This window comes from Callorhinchus milii, unplaced genomic scaffold, assembly GCF_018977255.1.
Source record: "Callorhinchus milii isolate IMCB2004 unplaced genomic scaffold, IMCB_Cmil_1.0 Scaffold5, whole genome shotgun sequence".
In the NCBI taxonomy this organism is placed as follows: Eukaryota; Metazoa; Chordata; class Chondrichthyes; order Chimaeriformes; family Callorhinchidae; genus Callorhinchus; species Callorhinchus milii.
In genome coordinates this window covers 25994193-26008917 of record NW_024704746.1, presented here as the reverse complement: position 1 = coordinate 26008917, position 14725 = coordinate 25994193, and the positions used below count along the sequence as shown (strand labels likewise).

The following is a 14725-nucleotide window of genomic DNA, read 5'->3' as shown; positions in this document are numbered from 1 at the left end:
AGAAGCTGTCTAGAGAAGCTGGTGTATGAGTCAGGGAGTGACTTCACAGCCACATGCCTTCGGAGGAGTTTAGTACTTTTCCACACAGTCTGCCTCTCATACCTGTTCAACTAACAGGGAAGATGTGTTGCAGGGTTGGGCACCGAGAAAATAGGTTCCTGTCTGTCTTTACTCCATCTCACTCACTGCTATACTGAAATCGAAAAAAACAAATTAAAGAAATAATCCTTGCATTTGGTTTAGTACTTTACCTATACAAATGTAATTTTGTTGTTGTTGTTATCACGTCTTCGAGACGTCTCAAAGCGCTTCACAGAATATACTGTGAAGTGAATTGACTGTATATTTTGTGGGTGACACGTGGCAGCCAATTGCGCACCGCAGTGTCCTACAAACAGCCGTGGAATGAAATGACCAATTTATTATTATTAATTTTTTTGAAGGAATTATTACCCCCAGAAATGCGATCTGCCAATTGACTAACGACCGGGTTCCTACTGGTAAACCGAGGCGTGTGGAGTAAGGAAATTTGCCCAACTTTTTGCCCTGCCCGGGAATTGGACCCAGGTCCTCTCACTTACAAGGTGAGGGCTTTAACCACTGAGCTACAGGACTCCACAAGGCAGTAAGTGCTGCTCTGAGGTTGGGTGTAAAGTACATTATTATTGCAGTAAAAGGAGCTTTACTCTGCATCAGGATAAGGTGGGGCTGACCTGATGGACCTTAATACCCAGGACTGGATACTGAAAGTGGAAGAGTTATGTTTCAGGCTTTGACATCACTCGTCTCCAATGCTGACATCCCCCAAAACACTTCATGTCGTTACCAACAATAAGGATAAGAAGGGAGTTATAAAGTTCTGGGGTTCTAAGTGAGAGGACCTGGGGTTCGATTCCTGGGCAGGGTGAAACCATGGGCAAGTTTCCTTACTCCACATGCATCTGTTTACCAGCAGTAAGTAGGAACCCGGTTGTCAGTCGATTGGTGGATCGCTTTCCAGGGGGTAATAATCCCTTCAATAAAATAATAATTTGGACACTCAATCCACGACTGTTTGTGGGACGCTGCTGTGCACGATTTGCTGTCGCGTTTCGCCCACAAAATGGACAGTCAATTCACTTTACAGTCTATTCTGTGAAGCGCTTTGAGACGTCTCAATGATGTGATGAGGCGCTATGACAAATGCAAGGATTGTTGTTATAAAGTATTATGAAACAGAATTGAAAAAAAAAGAAGCAGCAGTGAAAGAGAAACCAAAAACTGGAGCAAAATCATTATGGAAATTGACCGTTCAGCCAAACACAGGCACAGAAGTTTCATGTTTATATAGAATTATTTTCTCTTCTCTTTCCTCGTTTCATGTCCTCTGTTGCTGTAATGTACATTCCATGTTGGGTATAATAATCTGTAATACATTAAGTTATTTAAAAGAGATTCAGGTCATAAAATTAGCACAATTGAAACCTTTGAACTAATTGATGTTTTCTCATTAATCATTGCATTTACTGTCTATTTAAAGAGCTGCACATCTTTGGAACTCCATCCCACAGACCCTTTACCTCACTTCCTCCCTCTCCTCCTTCAAGGCCCGTCTCAAGACCCTTCTCTTCGACTGCACCTTCGGTCACCTTCCTACCCCCACCCTCCCCGCCCTGCTCTCCCTCCTGATTCCAACCCCCAGCTCAGGTCCAAATCCTTGACTGTCCAGCGCCTTGGGACGTCCGCCCAATGTGAAAGACGCTATACACATGTAATTTGTTGTTGTTGCAAAGCCCCACACTTCAAAAGCAAAGTCTGTTTGAATTAATAGTCGATAGCAGTGATGTAAGCAGTGATAATAATAATCATTGCATTTGATACAGCGCCTTGTCACATCATTGAAACGTCTCAAAGCGCTTCACAGAACACACTATAAAGTGAATTGACTGTATATTGTGTGGGCAAAACACAGGAGCCAATTGTGCACAGCAGCGTCCCACAAACAGTCGTGGTTTGACGTTTTTTTTATATATTTTTTTTGAAATATTTTATATATTTTTTTATTATCCCGGGTTCCTACTTACTGCTGGTAAACAGAGGCATGTGGAGTAAGGAAATGTGCCTAAGGTTTCGCCTCGACCGGGAATTGAACCCACATCCTATCGTTTGCGAGGTGAATGCTCTAACCACTTCATGATTATAGTCCTGATTACGCCTCTATATTTATCTCAAGCCCAGGCACAGTTGCACAATAAAAGTCCTGTTAAATCATGTGTAAGACAAAACACATGACCGGGTTTGCTGAAGCCTGCTTAGCCTTTCAGTTCACGGCTGTGTCTGGAACAAGATGTTTCTTTTACTTCTTGTTTCAATGTAAGGTCTGTCACATTGGTTAAGATACACCAGCCTTTAGTCAAGTGTATAAATGAGAAAAATGTATATATTTGATTCTCTGTGCTTCACCTGTGAATATTATTGATTTGCTCTTAATAATAATAATAATCCTTGCATTTGATATAGCGCTTTTCACGTCGGGAGGACGTCCCAAAGCGCTTCACAGAATATACTGTAAAGTGAATTGACTGTATATTTGTGGGCGAACGCGGCAGCCAATTGCACACAGCAATGTCCCACAAACAGTCATAGATTGAAAATGACCAATTTATTATTGCTTTGTTTTGGAGGGATTATTATTAGGCTCTGTGTGGAGTAAGGAAACTTGCCCAAGGTTTGGCCCTCTGCCTGGAATTGAACTCAGGTCTCTCGCTTGCAAAGCGAGTGCTCTAACCACTGAGCTACAGGACTCCACAAGGACTCTTGGATAGAGAGTGGCATTGAGTTGGCTTAAAGTGGTTCGACAGAGAAACTATTTCCTCTGGTGGGGAATCCAGGAAAGGGGGCAACATCTTAACATTACAGCGAGGCCATTTAGCAGTGAAATCAGGGGCAGTTTTTCACCCAAAGGCCAGTGGGAATCTGGAACTCTCTCTCCCACCCCCAAAACCCTGTGGATTACGGCGGTGGATCCATTCACATTGTCCAGTCTGAGGTGTTTGTCAGGTCCGGGGATCAAGGGATACGGGGCAAAGGCGGGTAATTGGAGTTGAGGTACAGATCAGCCGTGATCTCATAGAATGGCGGGACAGGCTCGAGGGGCTGAATGGCCTCCTCCTGTTCCTATGATCTACTCTGTCACACATTCACACTAGCAGATGCAAAATCTTACTTTCCTACTTTACACGGGGTACATCTTTTTAGCTGTAGAAGAAGAAAAGTCCCATTCCAATTCCAGTTTTGTGCCCTTGTTTTTCCTCCAATCCTATAACAATAATAATAATTATCCAATTCTTGCTAGGTTCAGCGTCATAGGTATCAGCCACCCTCCAACACCGCCAACTGGTTGTGTGACTATAAATTCACTTACAGATTTCTGAACAGGACAGACTCTGTGACGACTTACACTGTCGTTTCTAGAATTCATTTTTGCCCACAAAATACACACAGTCACACCATTTTGCAGTTTATCCCGTGAAACACTTTGTTCTCAAAGACATGTTAAGGTGCTATACCGAGTGTAAGGATTATTATTACTCACTGCTCAGTACTACTGAGAAGGAGAGGCCAGCAAGTCTCGGGTGTTAGATAAATCATGTGGTATCATTCATTCCTGCTGAATAACCTCAATCGATGTACATAATGTGGAGTCCTGTAGCTTAGTGGTTGGGACACTCACCTCGCAAGCGAGAGGACCCAGATTTGATTTCTTTGGAGGATGAAAGCTTAGGCAAGTTTTCTTACCCCACACGCCTCTGTTTACCGGCAGTAAGAAGGAACCCGTTTTTTAGTCGATTAGTCGATTGGTGGATTGCTTTCCGGGGGGTAATAATCCCTCAAAAAAAATGGTAACTCAATCCATAACTGTTTATGGGACGCTGCTGTGTGCAATTGGCTGCTGCATTTTGCTTATAAAATATACAGTCACTACACTTTTCAGTGTGTTCTGTGAAGCGCTTTGAGACGTCTCAACAACATGATAAGGTGCTGCATCAAATGCAAGGAATATTATTACTCGTAGTAGTATGTGTAGGGAAGATACAGCTCTGAGATGAAACAATTGATTAATTGCTGCATGTTACCATCGTACAGATCTGACAGCTGCACATTGCTCCCCGGAACAGACAAACGGGTGCTGGACTCTCATCAATCACTGATGTCAGTGAGAAGAGACTATCAGTGAGAGAGACTGAGCGGAAAATTCCATCGGGGTGACACGTCAGCTCATCATCAGAAGCCAGCAATGTCACAACTCATTTGGCGTCTCAGATGTGCTCACCACCAATTCCAACTCATTCGCCTCACGGCTGTGAACAATCGGTTGCACAATTGCCAGCAAAAATAATAATGGTAATAATGCTTGCATTTGATAAAAGTGCCTTTTTGTGACCTTGAGACGTCTCACAGCCCTTCACAAAATATACTGCCGCGTTTCACCCACAAAACACAGTCAATCACTTTACAGTATACCCTGTGAAGCGCTTTGAGACGTCCTGTAGCTCAGTGGTTAGAGCACTCGCTTTGCAAGCGAGAGACCTGAGTTCAATTCCCGGCAGAGGGTGAAACCTTGGGCAAGTTTCCTTACTCCACACAGAGCCTAATAATAATCCCTCCAAAACCAAAAACAATAATAAATTGGTCATTTTCAATCTACGACTGTTTGTGGGACATTGCTGTGCGCAATTGGCTGCCGCGTTCGCCCACAAATATACAGTCAATTCACTTTACAGTGTGTTCTGTGAAGCGCTTTGGGACGTCCTCCCGACGTGAAAAGCGCTATATCAAATGCAAGGATTATTATTATTATTATTATAGAAGTCATGATAAGGCGCTGTATCACGACAGCAAGGATTATTATTATTATCTGTTCAATGATCAGGATTGCCCAATGAACAACCGTGTTAATAGAGCATTGTAAACTGACATAGTATCTCAGAGAATGCCAGGAATCAAAGAGCCACTCAAACAACTATGTCAACACTCTGATGGCTGATCTCATCGTTGTTTTTATATCTCGACTTTTCATTTGTGGTGAAAGGTGACGACATTGCAAATGTTCCAAAGGTTTCGCTCTGCCAGGAAATCAAACCCGGTTTTCTAACCACCAAGTTACACAACTTCAAAGCTTCAGGGAAAGGCGGGAGGAGAGGAAGAAAATGGGAAGAAAAAGGTTGAAGAAATTCCGAAAGTAACTTGGAAAAAAATCCCAAGAATTTGAGGCTTCAATCTCTCTCCGACCGCATAGAAAAACAATCATTTCACTTTACAGTATTTGCTGTGAAGCGCTTTGAGACGTCTCCTGTGGATCTAAACTCCTCAACCTCCCTGGTCTCCCTCACACTCACAGTGCGTAATCTAGGTTCGACCCCCAGCTGTTCTTCCTCCCCCATATCCGGTCCCTGACCAAGAACACCCTTTTCCACCTCCACTACATTGCCCGCCTCTGACTGTACCTTACCCCTTGTGCGTGCGTTTGTCACCTCCCTGGATTATTCAAACTCACTCCTCGCCGGTCTCCCCAGCTCCACTATTCACAAGATCAGCTCATTCAAAACTCTGCCTCCCGCACACTGACCCGTACTCACATCTCAGCAGTTTGGCTCAGGCTCCACTGGCTCCCCATCACCGAATGCATCGACTTCAAAATCCCTTCACTCTCTGGCACCTCCCTACCTCTCCGACCTCCTCGCTCCCCAATCCATCACCCGGCACCTCCGCTCGACTGGCACCGGCTCCTGCTTTTCCCTCACACACTCCGTCCCACCATCGGAGGTCACGCTTTCAACCACTGCAACCTGATACTGTGGAACACTCTCCCTCAATCCTCCGCGTTGCCCCTCTCTCCTGTTTGAAGTCTCGCCTGAAACCTTCCTCTTCAACCGTGCTTACGGTCACCTCCACTCCCCCCCCCCCCAGCTCGGAGTCAGGCTCCGCCAGTTAAGCGCTCTGAGACATTGCCCTGCGTGGAGGGCACTATGTAAGTGCAAGTTGTTGTTGTTGTCTCGATGACATGATAAGGCGCTGTATGAAATGCAAGATTTTTATTATTAATAAATAGTTGTGAATTTGTGAAGACTTTAACTCACAGGCAACCAAATCTTGGGGCAAAGGGAGACTAGTAGCTGATTAAGTATTTATGTGAGCAAATCTGGAATGTGCATCAGTTTATTTAAATTACAAATGAATATCTAAATTACTTTTGACACTCATTTCAGTTTTTCTCACTTTACTTATGAATATAGAACTGGTCTCCTGCATTCTCAACACCAGGATCCAATGTTTTGTCAAGCCATTAGCTACTTTGGCCAAAAAAGTTTTATTTATGGAAACTCATCACCGTTGCTTAAGAGTCATGAAACCCGACTGAGAATTCCACACCTCCCCCCGACACCTGGAAACCCCAGAGAGAGATGGTTGGGATGGAATGCGCTCTCTCTCTCTCTCCCTGGAGGGACACATCCTGTTTACCTAATTCCGGAGAGTATTAGGCGCAGGTTGGCCCAGAGCCCAGAGTGTGTGTTGGTGTAATGGCTGGAGTCGAACCCGCTAAACCCACACAGCTCGGCCATTGATATCACTGTCTGGCAGCTTTCCTACTGCTTGTCCGGCGAGGACCCCCTTCCCCGTTAGTTAGGGCTTTGGCTGTGGGGTTACCAGGAGCTGAGGGGGAGGGTTCCCTGCCCTCAGTGACTGGTCGGCCCTTCCAGGTCCTGCCGATAAAGTTACATACTAGGAGTTGGACACAACACATGCTCAGGTGAAGGGTTAACAGAGACTCGCAGTGCAGATTACACCAGCTGACTTGCACTTGCTGTCAGAAATAGGTGAATACGTTGTCCTTTGACCACCGGTGGCCGCGTTCTTATGTTCCTATGAAATGGTTTGCCTCAGAATTAAAAAGGGAATTGTCACAGCAGCAGGAAAAACACATCAAAGGATAAAGATGGTACTCAAATTGTTGAATAATAATCCCTGTATTTGTCATAGCGCAGATTTAGTGAACGTGCACAATTTGTACTGGAAACATGTTAAACCTATAAGTAGTTTAGGAAATAATAATAATCATAATCATAATATTCCTGGCATTTGATACAGCGCCTGATCACGTTGTTGAGATGTCTCAAAGCGCTACAGTATACAGGATATACTGTAAAGTGAATTGACTGTGTATTTTGTGGGCAAACCACGGCAGCCAATTGCGCACAGCAGCGTCCCACAAACAGTCGTGGATTGAGTGACCAAATTATTATTAGTATTTTTGTTTGAAGGGATTATTACCAGTGGAAAAGCGATCCGCCAATCGACTAACAACCGGGTTCCTACTTATTTCTAGGTAAACAGAGGCACGTGTGTGGAATCGAACCCAGGTCCTCTCGCTTGCGAGGCGAGCATGCTAACCACTCCGCTATGGGACTCCGTAAATGATTCACAAATTTTTGAAGGATTTGGGCAATCGTTTGAATGTAGGAACGGCATTTGTGGCAACTTAATTAGATATAATCTTTGGTTGTAAATGGACCATTTGGCCAACTGAACTACATATGGAACAGAATCACTTTCAGGCACTGGTTATATATCTGTCCAAGATGTAATGAGACACAGAAACAAATCAAACTTATGTCCGGCGCCTGATGTGGATTTGAACCTGGAGTCTCCCACAGTGTCTCCTACAGTTCAGGCACTTTGATGACTGTGGCTTCTGTTCTCTGTTGCGCAATCTCAAAGCGCTTCACAGGATATACTATAAAGTGAATTGACTGTATATTTTGTGGGTGAAACGTGGCAGCGAATTGCTCACAGCAGCGTCCCACACACAGTGGTGGATTGAGTGACCACATTATTATTATTATTTTTTTTGAAGGAATTATTATCCCCGGAAAGTGATCCGTCAATTGACGAACCTCCCGGGTTCCTACCTACTGCTGGTAAACTGAGGCGTGTGGGGTAAGGAAACTTCCCTAAGGTTTTGCCCTGCCCGGGAATCAAACCCAAGTCCTCTCGCTTGCATGTAATTAGCTTTACACCTGGTAGAGAGAGAATGACTTCATTCTCAGTCTGGGTTCAATTTAAACCAGGCCCAGGGGTGAAAGCACAGTTTCTAAAGCCATTGAACTAAAGGGCCACACAATGTTTTTCAGCTGCTCTTAATTAATTTTTTGCAATATAGTAATGTTCACCAAGAAATCTATGGCTATTAAAATACGTGGCCTCAATTAATGGGAACTCACACTTTCAGTCTCATAATAGATCTTAACATGTGGGAAAGAGCTGCAGTTTTCAGTGAACCATATTCTCTGAACAAAACACAAAATACTGCAGGTGCTGGAAATCTGAAACAAAACTTTGTTTTGGATCTCCAGCATCTGCAGTATTTTGTGTGTTTTTTTTATTTAATTCTGTTCTAGGAATGCCGACCTTGGAGAAGTTCTGCTCTTCTCTCCTACGTGATTTTTTCTTCCCTTTTTCCTTATTCTTCTTTGCTATCTGTTTCCGTTCTTGTGTTTGATGATGTGCTTCTGTTTTTGTTTCGTATTCTCTGAAGGTTCAGTTCAGTTTTACCACAACCCACACATAACTGCTTAGGTCCAAGTGCTCTGAGATGCTGCCCTGCGTGGAGGGCTCTATATAAATGCAAGTTGTTGTTGATGATTGATTGTGGAGTCCTGTAGCTCAGTGGTCAGGACACTCGCCTCGCAAGTGAGAGGACCTGGGTTCGATTCCAGTCAGGGCGAAACCTTGGGCAAGTTTCCTTACTCCACACACCTGATAATAATCCCTCAAGATAAAAACCCAATGATAATTTGGTCACTCGACCCACGACTGTTTGTGGGACACTGTGGTCCGCCGATCGACTGACAACCATTTTTCCTACTTACTGCTAAGTAAACAGAGCTGTGTGGAGTAAGGAAACTTACCCAAAGTTTTGACCTGTTCAGGAATCAAACCCTGGTCCTTCTCGCTTGTGCGGTGACTGCTCTAACCACTGAGCTACAGGATTCCACAAGAAGGCCACATACTCACCAGTTTTTGTTGTTAATTCACAAATGATAAAATGCCAACATAAACCTCAGCTTAAAGCCCTGAAATCTGCCCACACAGACTCTACGAAATGACTCGCACAAGCACTCAATCACTGATCCAGGTCCATCAATTTCAGTCTCAGCGACAGAGAATTTATTCACTGGGTTTTTCACAGATCCGCTCTCAGCTGAAAAGGTTTTTGTTGAGACATTAACTTACGTTTGCTGACACCCTGTCTTGGAAGTTTCTTATTATTGATTTGATGGTATTTTGAAAGTCTTGAGTTGATTTAGCTGCTCAAAGCCTTGCTCTTGGACCTAATGCTATACTCTCTGGCCAGCTTTCCCGTTGCTTGTCCAGCCAGGACCCCCCCTCCCCGTTAGTTAGGGCTTTGGCTGTGGGGTTACCAGGAGCTGAGGGGGAGGATTCCCTGCCCCCAGTGACTGGTCGGCCCTTCCAGGTCCCGCTGATGAGTCGGGCCGGACTGTGCCCTGGGACACTGCGGCCCCTCCAGGCTCAGGAACCGGACTAGAGACCGGCACAGGGTGGGGGCTCGAATACCACATTCCATTGCCAGGCAGGTCACCCTGTCAGCTCCATGGAGACCCCAGTTACTCTCTCCCCACCCAAGTCCGCTAACACTATGATATAACTGAGGCATTGCCGGGCTCATCCACTTGTTCAGGGAGGGAGGGGAGGAATGTGTATTTGGTATTTCAAAGAGCAAAGTATTTCAAAGTATGAATTTTAGAAGCGAAGCACAGCTGTTGCCCACATCAACAAATCTGTAATCCAGAACACACACAGCAAACAAAAACCCGATCCTTCAATTAAATTCTCTATTGAGTAGGTTTGGTGAATCATCACGCTGAAAAGAAATAAATGACAATAATAATAATAATAATAATTTGGTCGCTTAATCCACAACTGTTAGTGGGACGCTGCTGTGTGCAATTGGCCGCTATGTAAATGTCATTGTTGTTGTGACGCATAAAAATAAAAACTGGAACTTAAAGTCAGAGAACACAACTCTGCGCTGGAGAGTTTATTTGGGGATTTTACAGGGAATGTAACAAAATATTTTCTGGCACAGTATTTACATTTTTCTGATGACCAGAGAGATAATCAGAACCAGTAAACGCAAGCCTCAATTACTTGTATTACATTACTAAATCAACTTGGTATGGTATGACTACACTCAACCTATTCCCAATATCTTCTCCCAAAGACAATTAATATAATGTGGTTTCAGCTTCCCACAGAAGCTGACAATCTGATCCATTCAATCATAATAAACGTTTCCTTTGCTCAATATTGGGGTCCTGTAGCTCAGGGGATTAGAGCACTCGCCTCGCAGATGAGAGGATCCAGGTTCAATTCCCGGGCAAGTTCTCATATTCCTCACACCTGTGTTACCTGGCAGTGAGTAGGAACCCGGTTGTTAGTCGATGGGTGGATTGCTTTTCCGGATGTATTAATCATTAAAAAAAAGAAAGATAATAATAATAATTTTGGTCATTCAATCCACAACTGTTTATGGGACGCTGCTGAATGCAATTGGCTGCCACATTTTGCCCACAAAATATAGTCAATTCACTCTGCAGGATATTCTGTGAAGCGCTTTGAGACATCTCGAAGATGTGATAAGGAGCTGTAACAAATGCCAGGATTATTATTATTTGCTTTGAGGTATAAACTGTAACCTCTGTGTAAGTTGCTTACCCACATTGTGAATCATTCCTGGCCTTTTACCGTCAGCCTGTTCTTCTGAATGATCCCATAATGGCAATGAGCGAGGCAGTGGTACAGTGGAGGAAACAAAATGTCGCATCAGAAATAAGGCTTTCCATGCAGAAAAGCCTGGTTTATATTCTCACTGATTCACTGACACAAAGTGCCAGGTTGCCTCATTACTCATTTGAAGCTGTCAGCAGCTGAGCACGTCTCTGTGCCAACGATAAACAGGGTTAATGCCTTTGAAAGCTATTCCATTCCAGCAGAAAGCACTGCCACTCAACACGCTCTCTCTCTCTCGCTCTCTGGTATAATACACATCACCTGATTCCATTGCTCTCTATGTCTGGAAGCAAATGCATTAAACGCCAGGAACTATCTTCTCATCAGTGCAAGATGGGAACAGCAGAACGCGTTTCACCCACAAAATACATAGTCACTTCACTTTATAGCATATCCTGTGAAGCGCTTTGAGAAGTCTCACAGACGTGATAAAGGGCTATATCAAAATTAAGGATTATTGTTATTATTTTTATGGGAGGTTGTGTTCAACTTGTCCACTGTCTTTGGTAGTTTCTAAGACCATAATAATAACAATAATAATCCTTGCATTTGATACAGCGCCTTATCAGGTATTTGAGGCGTCTCAAAGCTCTTCAGACAATAGACTGTAAAGTGAATTGATTGTATATTTTGTGGGCGAAACGCGGCAGCCAATTGTGCACAGCAGCGTCACACAAACAGCTGGGGATTGAGTGACTAAATTATTATTATCTTCTTTTGGAGGGGGATTATTACCCCCGGAAAGCGATCCACCAATTAACTAACAATCGGCTTCCTACTTAATGCTAAGTAAACAGAGTCGTGTGAAGCAAGGGAACTTGGCTAAGGTTTCATGGCATAATAACAGAGTAAAATCCCTATTTAGGAATGTTTGGGAAATTAATTAGGCCACTTCCGAGAACAGTACCTGTCCAAATTAAAAGAGAGGAACAGTTGTTTTCTGGGAGATATTGAAAGCAAAGGGTCTGCGCGTTTTCATGAAGATTTTATTTGCATTCTCATTAAAACCATCCCCCAGATATTATTAGTATGTTCTGCTATCACAGAGGAAACATGACTATCAGATTGTCGCAGTCTTCTCTTCTGTACTTCCATGTGCATTATCAAATAAGAATGTAGTATTAACACAAATACCTAATTAAAACAATTCTAATTAAATATTACTTGCACTTCTCAATTCCACACAGAATATATATTAGGGTCTAATTTACACTGAGTACAAATGCCAGTTTCACTGCATTGACTGCTTGTTGGAAAGCCTCAAGAGATACTGTACTTTGAATAGAATTGAGTATTTTGTGGGCAAAACATGTCAGCCAATTGCACATAGCGTTGTCCCCACAAACAGTCGTGGATTAAGTTATTATCATTTATATATCTTTTGAAGGGCTTATTACCTCTGGAAAAAAAGTGATCCGTCAATCAACTAACAACCAGGTTTCTACCTACTGCGAAGTGAACAGGCGTGTGGAGTAAGGAACTTGCCTAAGGTTTCACCCTGACTCAGGAATCGAACCCGGGTCTTTTCGCTTGCGAGACGAAAGCTCTGACCATTAAGCTACAGGATCAATGCCTTCATTACAGAGGGAATGGAAAGGGGGGTGTGGCGCTGAGGGAAATATTTCCATATCTGAAACTAACCCCGGGCAGAGGGAGGAAGCAATGACTCCTTCGACCTCTTTATCTCCCTCCTGTTAGTGAAGCCAGCCTGCAGCACAGAGCAGCCTCCTCACAAAATGCTAATAATAATAATACAATAATATTAAGCCTTGCATTTGATACAGCGCCTTATTATGTCTTCAAGACGTCTCAAAGTGCTTCACAGAGTATACTGAACAGGCGTGTGGAGTAAGGAAACTTACCTAACATTTCATCCCGCCCGGGAATCAAACCCAGGTCCACACACTTGCGAGGCGAGCGCTCAAACCACTGAGCTACAGGACTCCACCGCTGAGCTACATATTTGTACCAGAGAGCAAAGCGATTAGGAAAGAGCTTTGCAGTGAATTTCATCATTATTGAGGCTTTAGAAATGGATGGTTTGTGTCATCTGAGACACAGGATTTCAGCAATTTAACATTCAGCACAAAGAGTGAAGCTTCTGGTGGAGGTTCTGTCAGCTCTGTCAAGGCTGATAATTAAAACCTGGGAGAAAATTAAATGATCCCATTCAGATAATGTTCCCATTCAAGTTAAATGTCAGGATCGAGGCAGCACTCACCAGTCAAGATATTAGCCACAGTTTGAGATAACTTTTATCCCCGGCATTTTTGGATAAGGAAGTTATTCGACACTGTTAACCGCTCTGAGACGCTACATATGTGCAAATTGTTGTTGTTGTTTTGGAAGACAAGCAGTTTGGATAAAGGTTTGGATTGTCTTTACCTCGAGGAAAACCACACTATCTGCTCTGTGTGTGATTAGGAAAGACCCGTGGAGTCCTGTAGCTCAGTGGTTAGACACTGGCCTCGCAAACGAGAGGATCTGGGTTCGATTCCCGGCAGGACTGAACCTTAGTCACGTTTCCTTGCTCCACACACACGCTTCTGTTTATGTAGCAGTAAGTAGGAACCCGGTTGTCAGTCGATTGGCAGATCACTTTCCGGGGATAATAAACTCGTAAAATAAAATGTTGGTCAATCCGCGACTGTGTGTGGGACGCTGCTGTGCGCAATTGGCTGCCGTGTTTCGCCCACAAAATACACAGTCACTACACTTTACAGTATATCCTGTGAAGCGCTTTGAGACGTCTCGAAAGACACAATAAGGCGCTGTATCAAACACAGGATTATCATTATACACAGACTAAGCCAGAAGTACATCAAATGACATGGGTTTCTGAGCTGCTGTGTCCTGTGTCTGATAGATGTTGTAGCCATCCCACAGTGATGAGACCTGACTACAACTGCAGCCGATAGAAATAGTTCAATGAAAAAAAAGCTATTGATCTTTACCACGGACGCAAAGTAAAATTATTCTAAAGGTTATAGTCCTGTACGTACGTTCAGGAGAACTGGTTTGCTGAGGGACAGTGGGTGAAAACTAGTCCATGTAGCAATGGCCTTAGATATCAAAGCACTGAAGCCAGCAGAAATATACTTCAAAGCCTTCTCTCCCTTCCTGTCTCATAGTGATATTTAATCAATTAGTGATTTAAAAAAATAAGGAGAGGAAATATACATGGAATGAAAAAGCAGGAAAATAGATTTATAATCCATCATTACGCCTTGGCAATCCAGGTCCTGGGGTAAGTAGGAACCCGATTGTTAGTCGATTGGCAGATCACGTAGTAATAATCCCTCCAAAAAAAAAATAATAATTTGGTCACTCAATTCACGGCTGTGTGTGGGACGCTGCTGTGCGCAATTGGCTGCTGCGTTTCACCCACAAAATATACAGTCGATTCACTTTACAATATATCCTGTGACGGCATGATAAGGCCATCAATGACATAAGGCCATCAATGACATGATAAGGCCATCAATGACATAAGGCCATCAATGACATAAGGCCATCAATGACATGATAAGGCCATCAATGACATAAGGCCATCAATGACATAAGGCCATCAATGACATGATAAGGCCATCAATGACATAAGGCCATCAATGACATGATAAGGCGCTGTATCAAATGCAAGGTTTATTATTATTTATTATTTTTCTCTTATGGGTTAGTGCGGAGATGACAAACAGTTAAACAGAAATGAATTGGTTTGATATTTGGATCAGGTGAGGATTTATTTGGCGTTAATGCTGGATCAATTAAGCTCTAAATGACGTCCATTAGTGTGTGTTCTGCTCTGATTATTGTTCTTCAACATAATTTTATTTTATTTTTACTCCACTGTTAAAATATTTGCAGCGACACAAGA

General features: G+C 43.3%; 1 protein-coding gene across 3 annotated transcripts in view; it reads right to left on the bottom strand.

Moving 5' to 3' along the window:
* tmcc3 (transmembrane and coiled-coil domain family 3) overlaps positions 1-14725 on the bottom strand; it is a 33775-nt gene that overhangs the window by 13489 nt on the left and 5561 nt on the right. Inside the window, exon 1 of one of the 3 annotated variants that reach the window (XM_042335164.1) lies at positions 12714-12735. The exons of 1 other annotated variant lie outside the window; for it this stretch is intronic. The gene's annotated coding sequence lies outside the window, so the exon portion shown is untranslated. Of the gene's footprint in view, positions 1-10776; positions 10874-12713; positions 12736-14725 lie in introns of those variants that run through there. One more of the 3 variants, XM_042335165.1, reaches the window with a different exon arrangement.